The sequence below is a fragment of the Trachypithecus francoisi genome, unplaced genomic scaffold, assembly GCF_009764315.1.
Source record: "Trachypithecus francoisi isolate TF-2019V2 unplaced genomic scaffold, Tfra_2.0 Lachesis_group2, whole genome shotgun sequence".
In the NCBI taxonomy this organism is placed as follows: domain Eukaryota; kingdom Metazoa; phylum Chordata; class Mammalia; order Primates; family Cercopithecidae; genus Trachypithecus; species Trachypithecus francoisi.
The window spans coordinates 38,646,906-38,673,443 of NW_022681465.1; the positions used below are offsets into that span (position 1 = coordinate 38,646,906).

The following is a 26,538-nucleotide window of genomic DNA, read 5'->3' on the forward strand; positions in this document are numbered from 1 at the left end:
CCCAGTTCCTCCAGAGTAGTACACTGTTTCCTTTACAGAGCTTTCATTGAAACAAGGATGTTCACCATGACAAAGGAAAACAGAGGATTCTGAAAACAGAAAATTTAAAATCCAGAGGAGGAAAAGGGAATTCTCCAGAAACATGCTGAAAGGAATTTTCTGGAAGACAACTATGCAGTAAGCCAGGAGAAAATCAACAACCTAAAAAGCAGGAAATGGACATTGGCTGGGAGCAAAAGAAAGAGCATGCTAAAAAATTTCCAAGTGTCTTGATCTATTGAGAGGAAAGTTCACAGTTTTTTTTTTTTTTCAAAGATTTTGGAATAAAATTAGAGATAGACACCTAGAAAATCTCCTCCCCCAAAATAATGAGGCTGTTGCATCTAGGATAAATTAAAATTTGCATAAGAAAAAGAATGTAATCAGCTTCTATGTGACTCAGTTCTGAACAATAGTTACTAATGAAAGTAATATAATCCCTGAATATTAAATAAATAAAAATGTGTTAATCATAACTATATGATCCCTGAATATTAAATAAACTTAAATGTGTGATATAATTAAATCAGGAGGAATTTTATATGACAATTAACTCTTCATCCTCCATAAGAGGATTGGATGATATCTAAGACTGAAAAATCAAGAAACAGAGGTACACTCACATACCTTAGATGTAGGAGGTGAAGACCAGAAGAAACTGCAAAAGATCCCTAAGGACCAAGCAGGATCTGTGTTCCACAACTCCAGGGGCATCGTTCAGATTGGAGTGGTGTCCCCAGAGTTGTGAAACAGAGGACTTAGGATCAGAAGACCAGAGTGGAGACAGTGAGGTAGGGGAACACTGTTTTTCATTACACCCTTGTAGTATTATTTGACCTCATAAATTACGTAAGTAAGAAAAATATCTCAATGTAGGATAATAATGGCGGCAGCATTCAAAGTAATGCATCTTTGATCTTAAATATCATTTTTCAGCTGGGAGCGGTGGCTCATTCCTGTAATCCTCGCACTTTGGGAGGCCGAGGTGGGCGGATCACTTGAGGTCAGGAGTTTGAGACCAGCCTGGCGAATATGGTGAAATTCCGTCTCCACTAAAAATACAAAAATTAGACGGGCATAGTGGTGCGTGCCTGTAATCGTAGCCACTCAGGAGGCTGAGGCAGGAGAATTGCTTGAATCCGGGAGGTGGAGGTGCAGTGAGCTAAGACTGTGCTATTGCACTCCAGCCTGGATGTCAGAGGGAGACTCTGTCGCAAAAAAAAAAAAAAAAAAATTCTACCCCAACGGTAAATCCGGGTTATGTACTCCTTTAAAATCTTCAACTTAACTTTCACAAGAGACAATAGCACAGTATAATTATTATCTAAACTTAATCCTAAATTCATATTTAAATAGGATAACATCAAGTAACTCTCAAAAGTAAAGCAGTAACAAACATTTAACACCCATTATTTTAAGAGACAATTCTAACAAACAAATAGCTCAAGATTGACAGAGGTAAATATATTTAAAAATTCTAACAAGTTGGATTAAGAAATTTTAACAAAATTTGCAATAAAAATCCTAATTGTTATATGATATCATCAAGTACAGATATAGCGCTCATATCTGACACAATTAGGATATTGTGTTTAATATCCTAATTGGATATTAATCACAAAAGTTTAATCAGAAAAGTTGGCTAAAATAAAAAACAGGAATCATTAAAAAAAAAAAAAAATAGTTAAATCCTGTGGCACACAATGTTGATCCTGACCTAAAAGCCATGTGTCACTTCTTCCTCAGCTGACCCATGACAATTTTGTTTGGGTGGCAATGCTTTACCTGAAGCCTCAAGATAGAAACCTGGATCAGTCTGCATCATTTTAGCAAATCGGTTGAATATTACCATCATTTAAGGATGGGCATGTGATGCAATACTGTACCCTGAGACAAGAGAAAATCTGCTAAGGAGTAATATAAGGCCCTTCTCCATGATGATTGGAGAGTAAGATGTGAGAAGAAGCTGTGCCACCTTCCATCTGCCTAGGATGATGCCACCTAAGGATGTAAATTTATAAATGAGAGTCACATTGCTACACAGGAAATCTCAGAGAAGCAGTCCAGGAGATCCGATCATCCTTTACATGTTAATTCATCAAACCTGAAATGGTCTAAGCATGAACTAAGCATGAAATTCTTATGTGAAATAATTAAATACATTTATTGCTTGAGCAATTTTTATTAGGAAATTCTATTTCTTGACTATGAAAGCATCCTAACTGATGCAGACATACTTTAAGGTTCAACTTTTCACTGAAAGTTTATTTTACTTAAGTGGTCATTCGATACAGGGTTTGGACCTTTGAGTACAAGTCTTGAGATTCAAATTCTACTTAGTCTTTCTTAAAAGGGAGCTAAAACACAATAAATTACAAAATAGTCTGAGAAATGACTCCTGGACTTTTAAGACTTTTACAGTGTTCTTTTTAATCATTAATGTTTTTCATACACACCTACCTTAATGATAGTTTTTACTGACTTGCCTTTATCATTTTTCCAATGCTTTAATGTATAATTTTTATTTTCCTTAATCAGTAATGTCTTATACATTTGATAATATGAGAGTTATATTCAATCTAAAGATGAATAATTTTTAAATGCCTAATATAAGCCATCAGGCACACACAAAAAAATAACATTACCAGGAAGTTTGAAGCCTACGACTAGAATTGCTGGCTATGAAGGTATGTATGAATATCACCAACTTTACCAGACAGTGTCAAATTGTTTTTTGAAGTGCTTTTACCAGTTCATACCCCACCTGCAATGCAGGAGTGGTTCTCTGGCTCCATATTATTGTCAAGACTTAATGTTGCCAAACATTTTCGTTTGTGTCAATCTGGTGGGTGTGAAATGGTATATTGTTACAGTTTTTACCTAATTTTCATGGAAACACACACTTTTACACTTACTTAGTTGTTTTACACAGCATATAATTATAGTGGCAAGCATAAAGAGGTTTAGGAACAGATATTATAGACTCTCTTGGTAAACACACAACTCAGCTAAAGGGATAAGTTAAGCAGGCACACTGTAGAAAAGCCTAGTAGTTATGGGCATTTATCATGCCATGGACATCAAGTTCTCAGAAGGAATGTAGAATCCTGATAAATCTGATTAGTCCATTAAGTTGAAATCAGTTCAGAGAACTTCTGTCATTTCCAAACAGAATCCTGCTATAGTTGGGATGTCATTTCTAGGCTGGATGGAATACTGCTCAGATGCAGTGTGTGCAACTGCTTCTACTCTTAAGACCATATTTGTCATTTTTGTCTTCTACTCTGGAGAATTCTATTTTTCTTTTTAAAAAATGATGAAATATTTTTAAAATACAGCAAAATACAAATAAGAGTAATCTTAATGTAATGCTATGCTTGCCATGAATCATTTTTTTCTGAGAATCACAACATTACAGATACAATCAAATCCCTGTGGATCCAGAACCAATCATATATTTCACATTTGCCCCATGATAAACACACTGTGAATTTAATACTTACTATTCTTTTATTAGTCCAGATATTCAAGAAACAGATAGCACATTAAGAAGAGTTCAATGAAGAAAGTTTAATGAAGAGACAATTTAAAATAATGGAAAGGGTTTAAATTAATAAAAGATGGAAAAGCATCCTAAGTAAGAGTAATAAGAGTAGAAAGCCTTTCCTAATCCTAGGCCTGAAAGATAAAGATATAGATTTAGTTCCTGGGACCCAGAGCAAAGTGTATCTGTCAGAGAAGACTTCATGACAGAATCTGTGGCCTGGAGAAATGTGCCATGCCCAGTAAAGGTCTGGCAGAGCAAAAAGTAGGGACTGGACTCCCAGTGGCTAAGTTCAGCTGGAAGCAGTAGGATCAAAGTAAAGTACATAAAAGCAGATAATGGAGGTACCATAAAGCAAAAGAAAAAATAGATTAGAAGAAACAAAAAAGATGAAAATGGCTAATTTTAAAATTTTGTTCCTATGAGTGGCCAGAAAGTAGGGTAAAAATAACAAGGAAAAGGAATTTTATACTAGATTTGCTATAAAATCAATTGAAATGTTTATGATACACAAGAGGACAGAGTTAATGTGCTGTAATAGATTATCCCTAGCTATACTCATTTTATTTAGTCATTTCATTTCAATGAGGTTAGAGCTTTAAAGTTAGAAATTAAATTTTTTGTTTAAACAAAAACTTTCATAGCATTTAAGAATTGTTTAAAATACATTATTGTCTCATTCTGAAAGTGAATTTATAATGTTATATATGAACATTTTAAGTTTCATTATAAGTATATACAGCTATATATTATAGCTATGAGTAACTTTTAAATAAGTAAATTTTAATAAATAATATAAATAAATAAACTTTTCAAAATAATAAAACCACACACACACAGAACATTTGTTAGTATAAGTTACTCCAAAAGCAAAGTCTGAGTCAAGGACTTGGATGCAGTTGATTTATTTGAACAACTAATCCCAAGAACCAGAAGGCAACAGACAACACGAAATAGGGAAAGAAAAAAACTGTAGACAAGACCATAAAAAGTGAAATAACTTTAGGGGTTCACATTCATTTAGCCCATTGATATAGGCACAAATAGCTATAAATCATCTAATTTCACATTTATATCATTGGTAATTGATCTACCAATTTATCCCCAGAATGCAATGTTCAAAATAAGAAATTCAATTACATAATTTGGAATACTAACTGAAATAAAAAAGACATGATCATTTCAACTGATTTTTTAAAATAATTTTAGGTAAGTAAATAGTTGTTTGATAGAAATTTTAAAAAATAATGATAGAAAGCAATTTTTCAACATTAAAAGCAGAATTAATCAAAAACTTAGTGTTAATAGTATACCTAATAGGCTTTTGGAAGAATTCTCCTTAGAGTGTGAATACATATTAGCACCCATGCATGGAGTTCCTAGCCAATGCAATAATATAAAAAATAGAAATGAATTTCAAGAATTATAAAAACAGAGTTAAGGCTGTTTTTCTTCAGATGTTTTCACTTCCTACATACACATAAAATTCAAGAGAATTAGCAGACAAAGTAATATAGCTGTAATGCAAGTTCAGTTTGGTACAACAATCATTAGAAAAGCAGAAATAATAATTTTACTGTAAAGCAGAAATAATGCATCAGAAAGTGTAATATTAGTTTATTCAACACATTTTGAGAGCCCACTATGCGTCAGATACTATTCTAGGTACTAGGGATACAGCAGTGAACAAAATAAAAATGCCTGTCTTCTCTGAGCTTACATTCTAGTTTAAAAAAAAAATTACAGTAATATTAGAAAAAAGAAAATATCTAATTCACCATAGAAACAAAAACTATGAAGTACCTAACAATGAACTGAACAAATATAACACCAAAATAATGGATAAATATGGCGTGTTCCTAGATTGAAACAGTATCATAAAGATGTTGATTGGTCTATACATTAAATATAAATTAAATACAATTTCAGTCAAAATACAACAATTTGGAGGGGGAGAGAAGACTTTAAAATTCATTGAAAGATTTGAAGTGCTGAGAATAAACAAAACAATTTTTGAAGAAGAGGAAGGGTTCCACTTCAAAAAATCAAGACTGATATGGTTAGATCTGTGTCCCCACCCAAATGTCATGTTCCATTTTAAACCTCAATGTTGCAGTGGGACCCAGTAGGAGGTGACTGGATCCTGAGAGCAGTTTTTCATGATTTAACACAATCCCATTGGTGCTGTCATCACAATAGTGAGTTCTCGTTTGGTTGTTTAAAAGTGTGGCAACTCCCCCATCTTTCCCGCTCACCTTCCACCATGATTGAAAGTTTCCTGAGGCCTCCCCAGAAGCCGAGCAGATGCCAGCATCATGCTTTCTGTACAGCCTGCAGAACTATGAGCCAATTAAACCTCTTTTCCTTATAAATTACCCAGTCTCAGGTATCTCTTTATAGCAATGCAAGAACAGACAAATACAAAGAGTTTAATGAAAAAAATATAGTTGCAAATACAATATTGCTTTGGTCAGGGATACAAAAATGAGCCAACTGAAAAAAAATAGAAACTACAGAAATAGACTCATGTATATTTAATAAATGACTGAAGTTATATAAAAAGTCAACTATTCAATAAATAGATCTTGGTGAAATAGACTGATCTACACGTGGAAGAATATCTGTAAGGGTCAAATGTTTATTATCTTGAGGTAGGAAAGAATTTCTTACATAAGATGTTAAACAAGCAGACAACAAAGGGAGATGCTTGATACATTTGACTTCCTTAAAATTACAAACTTGTACACAACAGACATTACAAAAAGGGAAAAAGACTAGTCCACCTGCCAAGAGAAAACATTTACAGTATACAAAACATTCAAGTCATTGGCATGCAGCATATTTAAAGTACTCCCACAAATCAACATAATAAACAATCCTATGGAAAAATGAGGCAAAGATGTAAACAGGCAATTATCAGAAGAAACATGAATGACCAATAAAAGAAAAGATGCTCATACTCACTAGTAGTCAGCGGAATAGGAAATAAAATAGCTATCAGATTGGCAACAACAAAAAATTCTTTTAAGTATCTCTCAATATCAAGTGCTGGTGAGCATGTGAAGCAAGAGGAACTTCCAGTCTGCTCCAAGGAGTGTCAATCGTTAAAACCACTTTGGAGAGAAAGTTAGTATTATCTAGAAGTCATAAATACCCACCATCTGCAACCCATAAATGCTAATTCTAGGTATAAAAACTAGAAAAACTGTTACCAAGGTTCACAAGGAATCATATATAAGAATAATCATTTTAACATTGTTCATTCAAATTGTTTATACAGTCTGGGCACGGTTTATACAGTTACGCCTGTAACCCCAACACTTTGGGAGGCTGAGGTGGGAGGTTCACTTGAGCCCAGGAGTTCAAGACCAGCTCTCCATTTTAAATATTAAATACATTTTGTAAAATACACATATCTTGTGAGTATGATAATGCCTTTGTTGTCCCCATATACATTCCCACAATCATTTTCCCACCCCTCAAATTCACATTTTTGTCTTTGTGAGGCTATTTGTGTCCATGCCTGTTAACTCAGGAGCAAGGTTTTAAGACATGACATAAAAGTTTTGTTTCAACTAAGAAATAAGCAACAGTTGGAGACAAACTACCAGGGATATTGTGGTAGTCCACCCTGATCTTTCTTCAGGGTCAGGTCCAGTCATTCCCAGCCCAGCTATGAATGCCCCTCTGCTGATATAGCCTTTGGCCACAGAGAACTGCCTCACCCACTAATCTTAAGATATAAACACTAAGTCTCTTGCCCTAGTTTGTAATAACTCTAAAGAGCCAACGCAGTTCAAGGATACCCCAGCCTCAGTTTCATTGGATCCAATGAAGTCTCAGTTGCAACCACATTCTCCTGTCCAATTTGACATCCCTCACTTCTTTACAGATCTCTTTCCCAAGAGCACTCACCAATACATCTTCTACATGCAACCTCTATCTTGACGTCTAATTTCAGCTAATCCACTCTAAGACAAAAGTTCTCCAAAATAAATACTCACTTCTTAAAAAATTACATTAAGAAGAAAATACTTGAAAAGAAATATGCTTTATATATATGTAAACAGGTTTCTTATTGAATGTTATTGTAATTTTTTCAAAAGATATCTATGGTTCTTCAGTGACACAATGGTAACATACCATCTAAGCATAAGTCTACCTAGCCAAAAATCTGGGTTTGGAGAAATTTCTAAATAGTTTAAGAAAACTCTCAAGTATTCATTCATACGAAACCCTCCATTTCAGAAGCCTAAAAGTTTTACATTTTCTCAATAATTATATATTTTGGAAATAAAGTATTGAATACCCAGCTCAGCTTTATGATATAAACATAATTGTTTATATTTTCATTAAAATTAATATTTTCTTAATTTTATTATTTTTCAAAATTTAAAATTTGAAATGAAAATACCACTTTAAATCTAATAGTATCAATATAGGAGTTAAGAAGGAAGTACTTAGGCTAATAACAAGGACATGGAAGCCCTAGGTAAGGCTTTTCTTTTTTCTTTTCTTTTTAATGAAAAGCAGCCCCAAATCATTTTCTAACAAAGAGCAGCCTGTAAAGTCAGACTGCAGACACAGAAAAGCAAGCTGGCAGCTTGCATGGGTCAATGCCAGCAGGAACTAGGGACTAGCTAAGTTCAAAATGGCGGCTTCCTCTTCCCTTTTCTTTGTCAGCCAAGAGGACAGTAAAGAGTAGACAAGATGGCACCAATCAACTGGAAAGTCCATTTGCATTATAAGATTAGGGTGGGGCCACCAGCCTTCCCTGTGCACTATGTAAACATCATCTCTGATAGAACCAATCTGTGAGCCCTACATACCTCAGACACCACCTTCTCCAGTCTGCCTATAAAATTTGTTGCAGTCCACGGCTCTCCTCTCTCCTTTCTTGTGTCTATTGTTTCCACTCCTTAACCCACCCACATGTGTCCATGTCCTGAATTCTTTCTCAGCAGGCAACAATAAACCCCCAGGTGTATACCCTATGGTATATACCTGGTTGCTTGGTTGCATGGTGGCTTCAATATTAAATACCATGGCCGGGCACTGTAGCTCATGCATGTAATCCCAGCACTTTGGGAGGCCGAGGCGGGTGGATCACAAGGTCAGGAGTTCGAGACCACCCTGGCCAACATAGTGAAACCCCGCTCTATTAAAAAAACAAAAATAACCCGGGGTGGTGGTATGCACCTGTAATCCCAGCTACTCGGGAGGCTGAGGCAGGAGAATTGCTTGAACCCAGGAGGCAGAGGTTGCAGTGAACTGAGATCATGCCACTGCACTCCAGTGTGGGTGACAGAGCAAGACTCTGTCTAAAAAAATAAAAAATAAAAATAAAAAGCTTATGTATTAGAGAGACAAAAGAGGCACAGCAACATGGCCAAATAGAATTCTCTAGTGATCATCCCCCTGCAGGAACACCAATTGAGCAACTATCCACACAAGAAAGCACCCTCAGGTGAGTGATTACCATACCTGCTTTTAACAAAATATAAAGGAAAGAGGCATTAAAGAGGGTAGGAAAGATAGTCTTGCATTGCCTATCCCACCCTTCCATCATCTCATGGCAGCAAAGTGCAGAGAATTAATATGCTTTGGGGAGGCAGAGTGAAGTGAATTAGTGAAGTGAATTAGGCAGAGTGAAGAGAATTAGTATGCTTTGGGGAGGCAGAGTGAAGTGAGTGTTGGACTTTGCATTGGAACTCAGTGCTACATGTCACAGCAAAACACAATGAAAGGCAGACAGCTTTGCTGGTATCCACAGAGGAAACATTTAGACCAGCCCTGGGCCGGAGGGAAACTCTCAGCCCCAGCAGGAGGAACCCAAATCACAGCTGGTTCCACCACTGGCTTACTAAAGTGACCTAGGGCCTGGAATAAAACTGAGTGGCTGTCTGGCCAAAAGGACTACAGTCCTTGGGCAAGGCCTGGTGCTGCACTAGTCTCAGAGGCAATGAGACTTGGGGTGCATGTGACCCAGTGTTACACCAGCTGTGGCAACTAAAAGAATAAAACTGAGTGGCAGTCTGGCCAGAAGGACTACAGTCCTTGGGGAAGGCCTAGTGCTACACTAGTCTCAGAGGCAATGGGACTTGGGGTGCATGTGACCCAGTGTAACACCAGCTGTGGCAGCTAAGAGATTACTCATGTCACCCCACCCAGAACTCTTGGCAGTGCAGCTTGGGGGAAGAGTCCTGCTTGGGGAAAAGAGAGGAAAAATACAGAGGACTTTGTCTTACAAGTTGGGTACCAGTTTAGCCACAGTAAAATAAACACCAAGAAGACCCCTAAAGCCCCTGACTCTAGGCCCTAGCTCCTGAACAGCATTTCTAGACCCACCCCAGAAGAGAACTTGCCTATCTGAAGGGAAAGACACAAGCCTGGCTAGACTCACCACCTCCTGACTAAAGTGCCCTTGGCCCTTGATAAACATCAGCTTTAGCCAGGCAATAGTCACCACAGACCTTGAGCAAGACCCAGTCCTGTGCTGGCTATAGGTCAGACCCAACAGGGTCCCAGTCATGATGGCCATAGGTGTGCCAACCCAGACAGTTCAGCACAGAGACTCCATTTGTTTGGGGGAAAGTAAGGGAAGAGAACAAGAGTCTTTGCCTGGTAATCCAGGCAATTATCTCAGATCTTATCCAAACCACCACCAAAGTGGTACCACTAAGAGCCTCTGTGACTCTTGTAGAGTCACAGCATTACTGGGCTTGGGGTGCCCCCTAATGTAGATATGGCTGCACTGACCAAAATCTTAGATCACAACACTCAATACCCTTGAAAAGTCTTCCGAATATGGATGGGTGCAAACAAGTCCAAACTCTGAAGATTGGAATAAATACCTAGCTCTTCAATGCCTAGACATCAATTAATGTCCACAAACATCAAGAGCATCCAAGAAAACATGACCTCACCAAACAGACTAAATAATAAATCAATGGCCAATGTTAGAGTGACAGAGATATATGAATTTTCAGACAGCGACTTCAAAATAGCTGTCTTGAGGAAGCTAAACAAACTCCAAGATAACACAGACAAGGAATTCAGAATTCTACCAGAGAAATTTAACAAAGAGTAATTAATTTTTTAAAATATCAAGCAGAAATTTTGGAGCTTAAAAGTTAAATTGACAACTTGAAAAATAAATGCAAAGTCTTTAGCGAGCAGAATTGATCAAGCAGAAGAAAGACTTTGTAAACCTGAAGTCTTTCATAGAGATAGACTCTATGAAAATACAGTCAGAGGAGAAGACAGAAAAGAGAATGAAGAATAAGAAAGCCCACCTACAAGATCTAAAAAACAGCCTCAAAAGGTCAAATCTAAGAGTTGTTGGCCTTAAAGAGGAAGGGGAGAGAGAGAGAGACAGAGAGAGAGAGAGAGAGAGAGAGAGAAGTTTATTCAAAGAAATAATAACAGGGAACTTTTCAAACACAGAGAAAGATATGAATACCCAGGTACAAGAAGGTCACAGAATATCAATAAGATTCAACCCAAAAAAGAAGATCTCAAGGTATATAATAGTCAGACTCTCAAAGGGCAAGAATAAAAGAATCCTAAAAGCCACAAGAGAAAAGAAGCAAATAACATATGAAGGAACTCTGGTATGTCTGGCAGCAGACTTCTCAGCAGAAGCCTTATCAGCTAGGACAGAGTGAAATGACATATTCAAAGTGCTGAAGGAAAACAAACTCAACCTAGAATATTTTCTCCAGCAAAATTATCCTTCAAACATGAAGGAGAAATAAATACTTTCACAGAAAACAAAAGCTGAGAGATTTTGTCAAATACCAGATGTGTCTTACAAGAAATACTAAAGGGAATTCTTCAATCTCAAAGAAAAAGATGTGAAAGAACAATAAGAAATCCTCTAAAGGTATAAAACTAAATCACTGATAATAGTAAGTACACAGACAAATATGGAATACTTTAAAACTAAAATTGCAGTGTGTAAAATACTCAGATCTTTAGTAGGAAGACTAAAAGACAAACCTACCAAAAATTAATAACTACAAATTTTTAAGAGATTGACAATATACAGATACATAAATTGAGATGACAAAAAGTCAAAAAGCAGGAGGATAGAGTTAAAGTGTAGAGTTTTTTAGTAGTCTCTTTGCTTATTTGCTTTATTTCACTTCCTTGTATCAGAGTTAACTTGTCATCAGTTTAAAATATTTGGTTATAAGACGTTATTTGAAAACCTCACGGTAAACATAAAAAAACCTGTAATAAATACACAGATATTTTAAAAACAAGAAATTAAAGCATACTATCAGAGAAAATTACTTTTACACAAAAAGTGTTTTTCTTTCTTCCTTTCTGTCATCTTTCTGTCAGTGAAGGAATTGAGAAAGAAATTTTTAAAGTTTCTTGAAACAAATAAAAATGGAAACACATGTACCAAATTCTTGGGATGCAGCAAAAGCAATAATAAGAGGGAACTTTAAAGCAACAAACATATACCAAAAAAAACAGATAAACTTCAAATAAACAATATAACAATGCATCTTAAAGAACTAGAGAAACAAAAGCAATGAAAACTCAAATTAGTAGAAGAAAATAAATAATAAAGATCAGAGCAAAATAAATAAAATTTAGGCTAAAAAAAGCATGATCAATGAAACAAAAAGATAAACAATATCTTTTGTGAAAAGATAGACAAAATTGACAAACCTGTAGCCATATTAACTAAGAAAAAAAAAAAAAAAACAGAAAAAGACTCAATAAATAAAACCAGAGATGAAAAAGGAGACATTACAACTGATACCACAGAAATCCAAAGGATCATAGGATCATTAAAAACTATGGTGAACAACTAACTATATGCCAATAAATTAGAAAAACTAGTAGAAACAGATAAATCCCTAGGCACATTACAACCTGCAAAGTTTGAACCATGAAGAAATCCAAAACCTGAATAGACCAGTAATAAGTAAAGAGATAGAACAGTAATAAAATGTCTCCCATCAAAGACAAGCCTAGGACCCAATGACTTCACTGCTAAATTCTACCAAACATTTAAAGAAGAAAACAGGCCGGGCGCCGTGGCTCAAGCCTGTAATCCCAGCACTTTGGGAGGCCGAGACAGGTGGATCATGAGGTCAATAGATCGAGACCATCCTGGCTAACACGGTGAGACCCCGTCTCTACTAAAAATATACAAAAAAACTAGCCGGACGATGTGGCGGGCGCCTGTAGTCCCAGTTACTCGGGAGGCTGAGGCAGGAGAATGGCATGAACCCGGGAGGCGGAGCTTGCAGTGAGCTGAGATCCGGCCACTGCACTCTAGCCTGGGCGACAGAGCGAGACTCCATCTCAAAAAAAAAAAAAAGAAGAAGAAGAAAACATATCAATCATACTCAAACTACACCAAAAATTTGAGGAGGGGGGAATACTTTCAAACTCATTCACAAGGCCAGCATTACACTAATACGGAAACCAGACAAATCTCCAATTACAACAAAAAAAACCCTACAAGCCAATATTCCTGATGAACACAAATGCAAAAATTCTCAACAAATACTAGTAAACCAAATTCAGCAACACATTAAAAAGATCATTTATCATGATCAAGTAGGATTCATCCCAAAAATGTGAGATTGATTCAACATATGCAAATTTTAAAATGTGATACATCACATCAACAGAATGAAGGACAAAAACCACATGATCATTTTAGTAGATGCCAAGAAACATCAACTGATAAACTTCAGCATCAGGTCTGGCACAGTAGTAGCTCATGCTTGTAATTCCAACATTTTGGGAGGTTGAGGCAGAAGGATCCTTTGAGGCCAGGAGTTTGAGACCAGCCTGGGCAACATAGCAAAATCCTATTGCTATAAAAGAAAGGAAGATAAGAGAAACATTTGCATAAAAAAATTCATATCACTTTATGGTAGACACTTTCAAAAAATTGGGTAGACAGAAAATACTTCAACATGATAAAACCCATATATTACAAACCCACAGCTAGTGTCATTCAGAACAGGGAAAATCTAAAAGGCTTCTCTAACTTCCAAAACAAGATAAGAATGCCTACTTCCACCATTTTTATTCAGCATAGTACTAAAGTCCTAGCTAGAGCAATTAAACAAAAGGAAGGAAGGAAGGAAGGAAGGAAGGAAGGAAGGAAGGAAGGGAGGGAGGGAGGGAGGGAGGGAGGAAGGAAGGAAGGAAGGAAGGAAGGAAGGAAGAGAAAGGGCATACAAATTAGAAAGGAAGAAGTCAACTTATTTTTGTCTGCAGGTAGTAAGATCTTATATTTGGGACAATCTAAAGATTCCACCAAAAAAATAAAAACTATTATAACTGATAAACAAATTCAGTGAAGTTGCAGGATACAAAACCAACATACACAAATCAGTATATTTCTATATGCCAATACTAAACAATCTGAAAAGAAATGAAGAAACTAATATCATTTACAGTAGCTACAATTAAAATAAAATACCTAGGAATTAACTTGACCAAATAAATGAAAGAGCTCTACAATGAAAATCATAAAGCATTAATGAAAGAAACTGAAGAGGACACACCAAAAAATGAAAAGATATTTTATGCTCATGAACTGGAAGAATCAGTATTATTAAAATGTCTATACTACTCAAAGTAATCTACAGATTCCATTTAATCCCTATCAAAATGAATACATTATTCAAAGAAATAGAAAAACAATTCTAAAATTTATATGGAACCACAAAAGACCCAAAATAGCCAAAGCTATTCTGAGCAAAATGAACAAAGCTGGAAGCATTACATTACCTGACTTTATTTTATTTATTTATTTTATTTATTTATTTTTTTTTTATTATTATACTTTAAGTTCTAGGGTACATGTGCATGACGTTTATATCATGTATAACTCCCCAATGCAATCCCTCCCTCCTCCCCCCTCCCCATGATAGGCCCCAGTGTGTGATGTTCCCCTTCCCGAGTCCAAGTGATCTCATTGTTCAGTTCCCACCTATGAGTGAGAACATGCGGTGTTTGGTTTTCTCTTCTTGTGATAGTTTGCTAAGAATGATGGTTTCCAGCTGCATCCATGTCCCTACAAAGGACGCAAACTCATCCTTTTTGATGGCTGCATAGTATTCCATGGTGTATATGTGCCACATTTTCTTAATCCAGTCTGTCACAGATGGACATTTGGGTTGATTCCAAGTCTTTGCTATTGTGAATAGTGCCGCAATAAACATACGTGTGCATGTGTCTTTGTAGTAGAGTAATTTATAATCCTTTGGGTATATACCCAGTAGTGGGATGGCTGGGTCATATGGTACATCTAGTTCTAGATCCTTGAGGAATCGCCATACTGTTTTCCATAATGGTTGAACTAGTTTACAATCCCACCAACAGTGTAAAAGTGTTCCTATTTCTCCACATCCTCTCCAACACCTGTTGTTTCCTGACTTCTTAATGATTGCCATTCTGACTGGTGTGAGATGGTATCTCATTGTGGTTTTGATTTGCATTTCTCTGATGGCGAGTGATGATGAGCATTTTTCATGTGTCTGTTGGCTGTATGGATGTCTTCTTTTGAGAAATGTCTGTTCATATCCTTTGCCCACTTTTTGATGGGGTTGTTTGTTTTTTTCTTGTATATTTGTTTGAGTTCTTTGTAGATTCTAGATATTAGCCCTTTGTCAGATGAGTAGGTTGCAAAAATTTTCTCCCATTCTGTAGGTTGCCTGTTCACTCTGATGGTAGTTTCTTTAGCTGTGCAAAAGCTCTTTAGTTTAATTAGATCCCATGTGTCAATTTTTGCTTTTGCTGCCGTTGCTTTTGGTGTTTTAGACATGAAGTCCTTGCCCATGCCTATGTCCTGAATGGTACTACCTAGATTTTCTTCTAGGGTTTTTATGGTATTAGGTCTAACATTTAAGTCTCTGATCCATCTTGAATTAATTTTCGTATAAGGGGTAAGGAAAGGATCCAGTTTCAGCTTTCTACTTATGGCTAGCCAATTTTCCCAGCACCATTTATTAAATAGGGAATCCTTTCCCCATTTCTTGTTTTTGTCAGGTTTGTCAAAGATCAGATGGCTGTAGATGTGTGGTATTATTTCTGAGGACTCTGTTCTGTTCCATTGGTCTATATCTCTGTTGTGGTACCAGTACCATGCTGTTTTGGTTACTGTAGCCTTGTAGTATAGTTTGAAGTCAGGTAGCGTGACGCCTCCAGCTTTGTCCTTTTGACTTAGGATTGTCTTGGCAATGCGGGCTCTTTTTTGGTTCCATATGAACTTTAAAGCCGTTTTTTCCAATTCTGTGAAGAAAGTCATTGGTAGCTTGATGGGGATGGCATTGAATCTATAAATCACCTTGGGCAGTATGGCCATTTTCACGATATTGATTCTTCCTATCCATGAGCATGGTATGTTCTTCCATTTGTTTGTGTCCTCTTTGATTTCACTGAGCAGTGGTTTGTAGTTCTCCTTGAAGAGGTCCTTTACATCCCTTGTAAGCTGGATTCCTAGGTATTTTATTCTCTTTGAAGCAATTGTGAATGGAAGTTCATTCCTGATTTGGCTCTCTGCTTGTCTGTTACTGGTGTATAAGAATGCTTGTGATTTTTGCACATTAATTTTGTATCCTGAGACTTTGCTGAAGTTGCTTATCAGCTTAAGGAGATTTTGGGCTGAGACAATGGGGTTTTCTAAATATACAATCATGTCATCTGCAAACAGGGACAATTTGACTTCTTCTTTTCCTAACTGGATACCCTTGATTTCTTTCTCTTGCCTGATTGCCCTAGCCAGAACTTCCAACACTATGTTGAATAGGAGTGGTGAGAGAGGGCATCCCTGTCTTGTGCCAGTTTTCAAAGGGAATTTTTCCAGTTTTTGCCCATTCAGTATGATATTAGCTGTGGGTTTGTCATAAATAGCTCTTATTATTTTGAGGTACGTTCCATCAATACCGAATTTATTGAGCGTTTTTAGCATAAAGGGCTGTTGAATTTTGTCAAAAGCCTTTTCTGCATCTATTGAGATAATCATGTGGTTCTTGTCTTTGGTTCTGTTTATATGCTGGATTACGTTTATTGATTTGCGAATGTTGAACCAGCCTTGCATCCCAGGGATGAAGCCCACTTGATCATGGTGGATAAGCTTTTTGATGTGCTGCTGAATCCGGTTTGCCAGTATTTTATTGAGGATTTTTGCATCGATGTTCATCAGGGATATTGGTCTAAAATTCTCTTTTTTTGTTGTGTCTCTGCCAGGCTTTGGTATCAGGATGATGTTGGCCTCATAAAAAGAGTTAGGGAGGATTCCCTCTTTTTCTATTGATTGAAATAGTTTCAGAAGGAATGGTACCAGCTCCTCCTTGTACCTCTGGTAGAATTCAGCTGTGAATCCATCTGGTCCTGGACTTTTTTTGGTGGGTAGGCTATTAATTGTTGCCTCAATTCAGAGCCTGCTATTGGTCTATTCAGGGATTCAACTTCTTCCTGGTTTAGTCTTGGGAGAGTGTAAGTGTCCAGGAAATTCTCCATTTCTTCTAGATTTTCTAGTTGATTTGCGTAGAGGCATTTATAGTATTCTCTGATGGTTGTTTGTATTTCTGTGGGGTCGGTGGTGATATCCCCTTTATCATTTTTTATTGCGACTATTTGATTCCTCTCTCTTTTCTTCTTTATTAGTCTTGCTAGCGGTCTGTCAATTTTGTTGATCTTTTCAAAAAACCAACTCCTGGATTCATTGATTTTTTGGAGGGTTTTTTGTGTCTCTATCTCCTTCAGTTCTGCTCTGATCTTAGTTATTTCTTGCCTTCTGCTAGCTTTTGAATGTGTTTGCTCTTGCCTCTCTAGTTCTTTTAATTGTGATGTTAGAGTGTCAATTTTAGATCTCTCCTGCTTTCTCTTGTGGGCATTTAGTGCTATAAATTCCCTCTACACACTGCTTTAAATGTGTCCCAGAGATTCTGGTATGTTGTATCTTTGTTCTCATTGGTTTCAAAGAACATCTTTATTTCTGCTTTCATTTCGTTATGTACCCAGTAGTCATTCAGGAGCAGGTTGTTCAGTTTCCATGTAGTTGAGCGGTTTTGATTGAGTTTCTTAGTCCTGAGTTCTAGTTTGATTGCACTGTGGTCTGAGAGACAGTTTGTTATAATTTCTGTTCTTGTACATTTGCTGAGGAGTGCTTTACTTCCAATTATGTGGTCAATTTTGGAATAAGTGCGATGTGGTGCTGAGAAGAATGTATATTCTGTTGATTTGGGGTGGAGAGTTCTATAGATGTCTATTAGGTCCGCTTGGTGCAGAGATGAGTTCAATTCCTGGATATCCTTGTTAACTTTCTGTCTCGTTGATCTGTCTAATGTTGACAGTGGAGTGTTGAAGTCTCCCATTATTATTGTATGGGAGTCTAAGTCTCTTTGTAGGTCTCTAAGGACTTGCTTTATGAATCTGGGTGCTCCTGTATTGGGTGCATAGATATTTAGGAGAGTTAGCTCTTCCTGTTGAATTGATCCCTTTACCATTATGTAATGGCCTTCTTTGTCTCTTTTGATCTTTGATGGTTTAAAGTCTGTTTTATCAGAGACTAGGATTGCAACCCCTGCTTTTTTTTGTTCTCCATTTGCTTGGTAGATCTTCCTCCATCCCTTTATTTTGAGCCTATGTATGTCTCTGCATGTGAGATGGGTCTCCTGAATACAGCAGACTGATGGGTCTTGACTCTTTATCCAGTTTGCCAGTCTGTGTCTTTTAATTGGAGCATTTATTCCATTACATTTAAGGTTAATATTGTTATGTGTGAACTTGATCCTGTCATTATGATATTAACTGGTTATTTTGCTCGTTAGTTGATGCAATTTCTTCCTAGCCTCGATGGTCTTTACATTTTGGCATGTTTTTGCAATGGCTGGTACCGGTTGTTCCTTTCCATGTTTAGGGCTTCCTTCAGGGTCTCTTGTAAGGCAGGCCTGGTGGTGACAAAATCTCTAAGCATTTGCTTATCTGTAAAGGATTTTATTTCTCCTTCACTGATGAAGCTTAGTTTGGCTGGATATGAAATTCTGGGTTGAAAATTCTTTTCTTTAAGAACGCTGAATATTGGCCCCCACTCTCTTCTGGCTTGTAGAGTTTCTGACGAGAGGTCTGCTGTTATTCTGATGGGCTTCCCTTTGTGGGTAACCTGACCTTTCTCTCTGGCTGCCCTTAAGATTTTTTCCTTCATTTCAACTTTGGTGAATCTGGCAATTATGTGTCTTGGAGTTGCTCTTCTGGAGGAGTATCTTTGTGGCGTTCTCTGTATTTCCTGAATTTGAATGTTGGCCTGCCCTACTAGGTTGGGGAAGTTCTCCTGGATGATATCCTGAAGAGTGTTTTCCAACTTGGTTCCATTTTCCCCCTCACTTTCAGGCACCCCAATCAGACGTAGATTTGGTCTTTTTACATAATCCCATACTTCTTGCAGGCTTTGTTCATTTCTTTTTCTTCTTTTTTCTTTTGGTTTTCTCTTCTCGCTTCATTTCATTCATTTGATCCTCAATCGCTGATACTCTTTCTTCCAGTTGATCGAGTCGGTTACTGAAGCTTGTGCATTTGTCACGTATTTCTCGTGTCATGGTTTTCATCTCTGTCATTTCGTTTATGATCTTCTCTGCATTAATTAGTCTAGCTGTCAATTCTTCCACTTTTTTTTCAAGATTTTTAGTTTCTTTGCGCTGGGTACGTAATTCCTCCTTTAGCTCTGAGAGGTTTGATGGACTGAAGCCTTCTTCTCTCATCTCGTCAAAGTCATTCTCTGACCAGCTTTGATCCGTTGCTGGCGATGGGCTGCGCTCCTTTGCAGGGGGAGATGCGCTCTTATTTTTTGAATTTCCAGCTTTTCTGCCCTGTTTCTTCCCCATCTTTGTGGTTTTATCTGTCTCTGGTCTTTGATGATGGTGACGTACTGATGGGGTTTTGGTATAGGTGTCCTTCCTGTTTGATAGTTTTCCGTCTGACAGTCAGAAGGACTGTCTGTTGGTCTGTTGGAGATTGCTTGAGGTCCACTCCAGACCCTGTTTTCCTGGGTGTCAGCAGCAGAGGTTGTCGAAGATAGAATATTGCTGAACAGCGAGTGTACCTGTCTGATTCTTTCTTTGGAAGTTTCCTCTCAGGGGTGACTCCACCCTGTGAGGTGTGGGGTGTCAGACTGCCCCTAGTGGGGGATGTCTCCCAGCTAGGCTACTCAGGGGTCAGGGACCCACCTGAGCAGGCAGTCTGTCCGTTCTCAGATCTCAACCTCCGTGTTAGGAGATCCACGGCTCTCCCCAAAGCTGTCAGACAGAGTCATTCGCGTCTGCAACGGCCCGCTCTTTCCCCTGTTGGACTGCAGCTGTGCGCTGTCCGCAGAGGTAGAGTCTACAGAGACAGGCAGGCTTCCTTGAGCTGCTGTGAGCTCCACCCAGTTCGAGCTTCCCAGCGGCTTTGTTTACCTACTTAAGCCTCAGCAATGGCGGGCGCCCCTCCCCCAGCCTCGCTGCTGCCTTGCGGATAGATCGCCGCAGACGGCTGTGTTAGCAGTGAGGGAGGCTCCGTGGGCGTGGGACCCTCCCGGCCAGGTATGGGATATATTCTCCTGGTGTGCCTGTTTCCTTAAAGCGCAGTATTGGGGTGGGAGTTACCCGATTTTCCAGGTGTTGTGTGTCTCAGTTCCCCTGGCTAGGAAAATGGATTCCCTTCCCCCTTGCGCTTCCAGGTGAGGCGATGCCTCGCCCTGCTTCAGCTCACGCTGGTCAGGCTGCAGCAGCTGACCAGCACCGATTGTCCGGCACTCCCTAGAGAGATGACCCCAGTACCTCAGTGGAAAATGCAGAAATCACCGGTCTTCTGTGTCGCTCGCGCTGGGAGTTGGAGACTGGAGCTGTTCCTATTCGGCCATCTTGCTCCGCCCTCTACCTGACTTTATATTATACTACAGAACTATAGTAATCAAATCATCATGGTGCTGGCATAAAAGCAGATGCATAAACCAGTGAAACAGAATAGAGAACCCAAAAATAAATCCTTGCATCTAAATTCAACTCATTTTTGATGAATGTACCAAGAACATATATTGGGGAAAAGAAAGTATCTTCAATAAATTGTGCTGGGAAAACTGGATATCCATATGCAGAAGAATGGAACTAGACCCCTATCTCTCAACATATACAAAACTAAAATCCAAATGGATTAAAGACTTAAATCTAAGACCTCAAATTATGAAACTACTACAAGAAAACATTGGGGAAACACTCCAAGGCATTTGTCTGGGCAAAGATTTCCTGAGTAACACCTCAAAAGTACAGGCAACCGAACCAAAAATGGACAAATGGGATAATGTCAAGTTAAAAAACCTCTACACAGCAAAGGAAACAATCAACAAAGTGAACAGACAACCCACAGAATGGGAGAAAATATTTGCAACACACCAATCTGACAGAGGACTAATAACCAGAAAGCTGAGGAGCTCAGACCACTCACTAGCGAATAATAATAATGATGATGATCTGATTAAAAATGGGCAAAAGATCTGAGTAGGCATTTCTCAAAAGAAGACATACAAATGGCATTTATTCATATATGAATAAATGCTCAACATCACTCATCATCAAAGAAACACAAACCAAAACTACAATGAAATATCATTTCATTCCAGTTAAAATGGCTCATATTCAAAAGTCAGGCAATAAGAAATGCTGGTGAAGACGTGGAGAAAAGGAAACCCTCACATACTGTTGGCCAGAGTGTACATAGTACAATCACTGTGAAGAACACTATGAAGGTTCTTCAAAAACCTAAAAATAGAACTACCATATGATTCAACAATCTCTCTTCTGGGTATATTCAAAGGAAAGAAATTAGCATAACAGAGATCTGCCCTCCCATGTTTATTGCAGCACTACTCACAATAGCCAAGATATGGAATCAACCTAAGTGTCCATCAATAGAGGAATAGATAAAGAAAATATGGTACAAATACACAATGGAATATTATTCAGTCATAAAAAAGAATGAAATCATTTCATTTGCAACAACATGGATGAAAGTGGAGGATATTATCTTAAGTGAAATAAGCCAGCTACAGAAACACCAATATTGCATGCAAAAGCAAAAAAAGAAAAAAAAAAATTGAACTCATGGAAATAGAGAGTAGAATGATGGCTACCAGAGACTGGGAAGAGAAGTGCTGGAGGGTAAATAAGGAGTAGTAGCTTAATGCATTCAAAAATACAGTTAGACAGAATGAACAAGATCTAGTGTTCAGCAGCACAATAGGGAAAATAGTTATTGTATTATATATTTTAATACAATAATGTATTATATATTTTAAATAACTAAAGGAGTGAAATTGGAATGTTCCTAACACAAAGAAATCACAAATGCTTGAGGTTATGGGTACCCTAATTACCTGGACTCGATTATTGTACACTGTATGCCTGTATCAAAGTATCAAATGTACCCCATAAATTTGTACAACTATTATGCACCCATAATTTTAAAAAATGTCTAATCATATGTGTTAGGCATTCACTCTACTAGGCCATTTCTGTATAAATATTTACTCCAATATCTAGCTATCTATATTTATATGCACATTTATATATTCAACAACCATAAGCTAGATTCTTCTCTTTCTTTAATAAAACAGAAATTTGAGGTTCTTTCATGAATGTAAAAAATAAGATACTAAGTAACTTTTCCAGGGTCACATACCCGTAGATGTTAAAACTTGGATTTAAAGTCAGGTTTGTGTGGCTACTAAACCCATGCTTTTCAAAATAACATATCTTTTCTTCAAAATGAAGCATTTCAAAAATGTGTCCATGGATCACAGAGAGAGTATGATCATGTGAAAGATCTGGGGAGGTAACGACAGGGGTCAGGGACTTTAATCACTAAACTCAACTCTATTACTTAACAACCTGTATGACGGAGACAAACAAAATACCCTCTAAATTTTCATCTACTGCAATGACATTTCAATAAGCATTAATATATATGTATAATAGATACCTATTGCTGAGTGCATGCTATGGGTTAGACATGCATAAATACCTACACATATTTTATTAAATCTTCACAAGAATTTTATGAAACAGATATTTTATCCATTTTAGAGATGAGAAAACTGAATTCAGATATTCTAAGTGAATTGCTCAAAGTTATCAACTTCACAGGCTTCTTTACAGGAATTTAGCATGGTGAGTCATATTAAGATACTAAAGAAACTCTAAAATTCTATAGAAAGGCAAAGAAATTCTACTTTAACATTTTTATTTTATTTATTCTTTTACTTTATTTTATCTACAACTTATACACTCCCTATAAGGTACAAGTTCTATTGATCCTACAAGAAAAAAATGTGCTACCCCATGATAACGTCTTACTGGTTTGGCTTCTTTTTTTTTTTTTTTTTCCTTACTGAAACCTCTACGTCAATTCCTAGTGGAAGAGAGATAAGTAAATTATTGACATGAGAGTTTACAGCAAATAGATACCTAAACTTAGTGTGCTTTCTTTTTCAAAATTATTTATTTTAACAAATCTAGACAGTCATTATCTTTCCCTCACTTTAAAATCAGGCAAATCAAAATTTAGGTTTAAAAAAATTAAACACATTTTTTATTTCACATTTATTCACTACTGTTAAGCCTTAATCAAAAAGTTAAAACATTTAATGGAACAAATCTCAATGGATAGATCAGAAAATTACACAAAAATACTCTATTTAATCAATTTTACAATGGCTCTTTTTGACATTTTAATAACTTGAAATTAAGGAAATTAAGATGATTCTTTCAATCTATGGTGTGTCATGGTTACTGGCAACGTTTTGTCTTACTTTCAGGTATATAAATCAATAGTGAAACACAGAATCAACAGCAACTTAAATTTGATCAAATATAGAAGCTTTAAGCGTCATTATATTTCTCTATTCTTTTGAAACAAATTTTTACTTATTTCAAAAATAAAACCTTTCATGCTTGATGGTACCTTATTTATCAATCTGTGATGTGTCATTTTTTATTCAAACATTCATAAAACTGTAACTCTGAGATTAACTGTTTTTATATTGTCCACTATGAATTTACATTAAAATTCAAACACAAATTAAAATGAAATATGAGTCTTATATATGACTATCAGAAAAACCTTATATGTTAAAACATGTTCAGATTTTTTGAAGGATCGTAACTTATTTTTGTTATCTAGTGGAAACTTACGAAAAATAGAGCATGCCAAATTATAAATGTGCCAAATAAAGGCATACCTGACAGTTTCTCTGCAGTTCATTTTGTAGGCTCGGGTACATGTCAACATTTTATTCCTTCAGATCAGGCAAGGTTTATAAGTTGGACTTTTCTAGATGTTATGGCCTAAATGATTCCCAAAATTATGTGTTGAAACTTAACCCCCATTATGGTGCTGCTAAGCAGTACAGCCTTTTGGAAAGTGACTAAGTCATGAGGGCTACATTCTCATGAATGAATTAGTGTCGAATAAAAAGGGCCAGAGGGAGCTGACTTTGACCCCTATTGTGCCTTCTGTCATGTGAGGATATAGCAAGAAAGTCTTCAACAAACCAAATGCTGCCGTCTTCATCTTGAACTTCCCAGCCTCCAGCACTGTAAGAAATAAATTTCTGTTCTTTACAAATCACCCAGTCTGTGGCATTTTGCTATAACCGCACAAACAAAGACACTAATCAAGTAAGAATTTCTTTCTGTAAAATCGAGAGATTCCATTAAGAACATAATATGTACTTCGGGAGTTAAGATGGTAAGTACGAAATAATATATTCCAAGCAATTCAATTAGAAAAAGAATAAATTTTAAGATTATAAAGTAAGCCTTTGTTTTTCTTTAGATAAAACCAGACTTTTAAGTTCATCTCTGCATATTGCCAAAAACAACAAAACATTTATGACAAATCTATTAAGTAAAAAGTATACTTGATAAAGCTTATATTAAATGAAGTCACTTGAGTTAAAAACCAATAAATAGTGCTGCAAAAACTGGATTGCCAGATGTGAAAGAATAAAACTGGACCCCATCTCTCATCATATACAAAAGTTAACTCAAGATGGATTAAAGACTTAAATGTACAACCCAAAACTGTTTAAATAAACACTAAGAAAAGATCTAAGGATAACTCTTATAAGCATTGGTTGGGGCAAAGAATTTATCACTAAAACATCAAAAGCATAGGCAATTTAAAAAGTAGGCAAATGGGAATTAATTAAACTAAGAAGTTGCTGCACAGCCCAAGAAACAATCAACAGAGTGAAAAGACAACTTGTAAAATGGAAGAAAATATTCACAAACTATTGATTTAGTAGGGGACTAATACCAAAATATACAAAAACTCAAACAATTTAACAAATAATCCCATTAAAAACAGGGCAACAAAATTAGTCAGACGTGGTAGTGGGCTCCTGTAGTCCCAGCTACTTGGGAGGCTGAGGCAGGAGAATGGCGTGAACCCTGGAGGGGAGCTTGCAGTGAGCCGAGGTCGTGCCACTGCACTCCAGCCTGGGCGACACAGGGAGACTCCATCTCAAAAACAAAAAAAAAGAAAGAGGGCAACAATGGTATGCTGTCTTCAATAGACCCATCTCACATGTAATGACACTCATAGGCTCAAAATAAAGGAATGGAGGCAAACCTACCAAGCAAATGGAAAAGAGAAAAAAGTATGGGCTTCAATTCTAATTTCAGAAAAAAACAGATTTCAAACCAACAAATATCAAAAAAGACAGAGAATGGCATTACATAATCATAAAGGGTTCAATTCAACAAAAAGACGTAACTATCCTAAATATATATGCACTCAACATAGGACCACCCAGATTCACAAAGAAAGTTCATAGAGAACTAAAAACACACATATACTCCCATACGGTTATAGTGGGAGACTTCAACACTACATTGACAGTAATAAATCATCAGTGGAGAAAATTAACCAAGATATTCAAGACCTGAATTCAACATTTGATCAAATCAATCTGATAGACTTTTACAGAACTCTCCACCCCAAAAACAACAGAATATACATTTCACTGATTGCCACATGGCACACACTCTAAAATTGACCACATAATTGGACATAAAACAATCCTCAACAAGTGCAAAAGAAACAAAATCATAAAATCACACTTCACACTTTCAGCACAATAAAAATAGAACTCAAGACTATAAAAAACACACAACTACATAAAGATTAAACAAGATGCTCTTGAATGACATTTGGGTAAAAAATAAAATTAAAGCAGAAATCAAAAAGTTCTTTGAAAGTAATGAAAACAAAGATACAACATACCAGAATCTCTGGGACATAGGTAAAGCAGTGCTAAGAAGAAAATTTATAGCAATAAATGTCCACATTAAAAAGTTAGAAATATCTCAATTTAACAACCAGACATCACAATTGAAAGAATTAGAGAAGCAAGAACATATATATCAACCCCAAAGTTAGAATAAAAAAAAAAAAAAATCAGAGCTGAACTGAAGGAAATCAAGACACAAAAAAAAAATTCAAAAGATCAACAAATCCAGGAGTTGGTTTTCTGAAAACAATAATAAGATAGGCTGTTAGCTAGACTAACAAAGGAGAAAAGTGACAAGATCCAAACAAACATAAATAGAAATGATGATGGGAACGCTACTCCCGACTCAACAGAAATAAAAACAACCATCAAAAACTACTATGAACACCTCTATGCACACAAACTACAAAACTAAGAAGAGATAAATAAATTTCTGAACACATACAATCTTGCAAAATGAGCCAGGAAGAAATAGATTCCCTAAACAGACCAATAACAGGCTTTGAAATTGAATCAGTAATAAAAAGTCTACCAACCAAAGGAAGCCCCGGACCTGATGGATTTACAGTCAAATTCTACCAGACGTACAAAGAAGAGCTGGTACCATTCCTGCTGAAACTATTCCCCAAAAAGGAGAAGGAGG

At 36.7% G+C, this 26,538-nt stretch overlaps 1 pseudogene; it reads right to left on the reverse strand.

Annotated features, from left to right (window-relative positions):
* Positions 1-23,863, reverse strand: part of LOC117066032 — a 67,027-nt pseudogene extending 43,164 nt beyond the window's left edge.
* Positions 23,864-26,538: the final 2,675 nt, after the last annotated feature.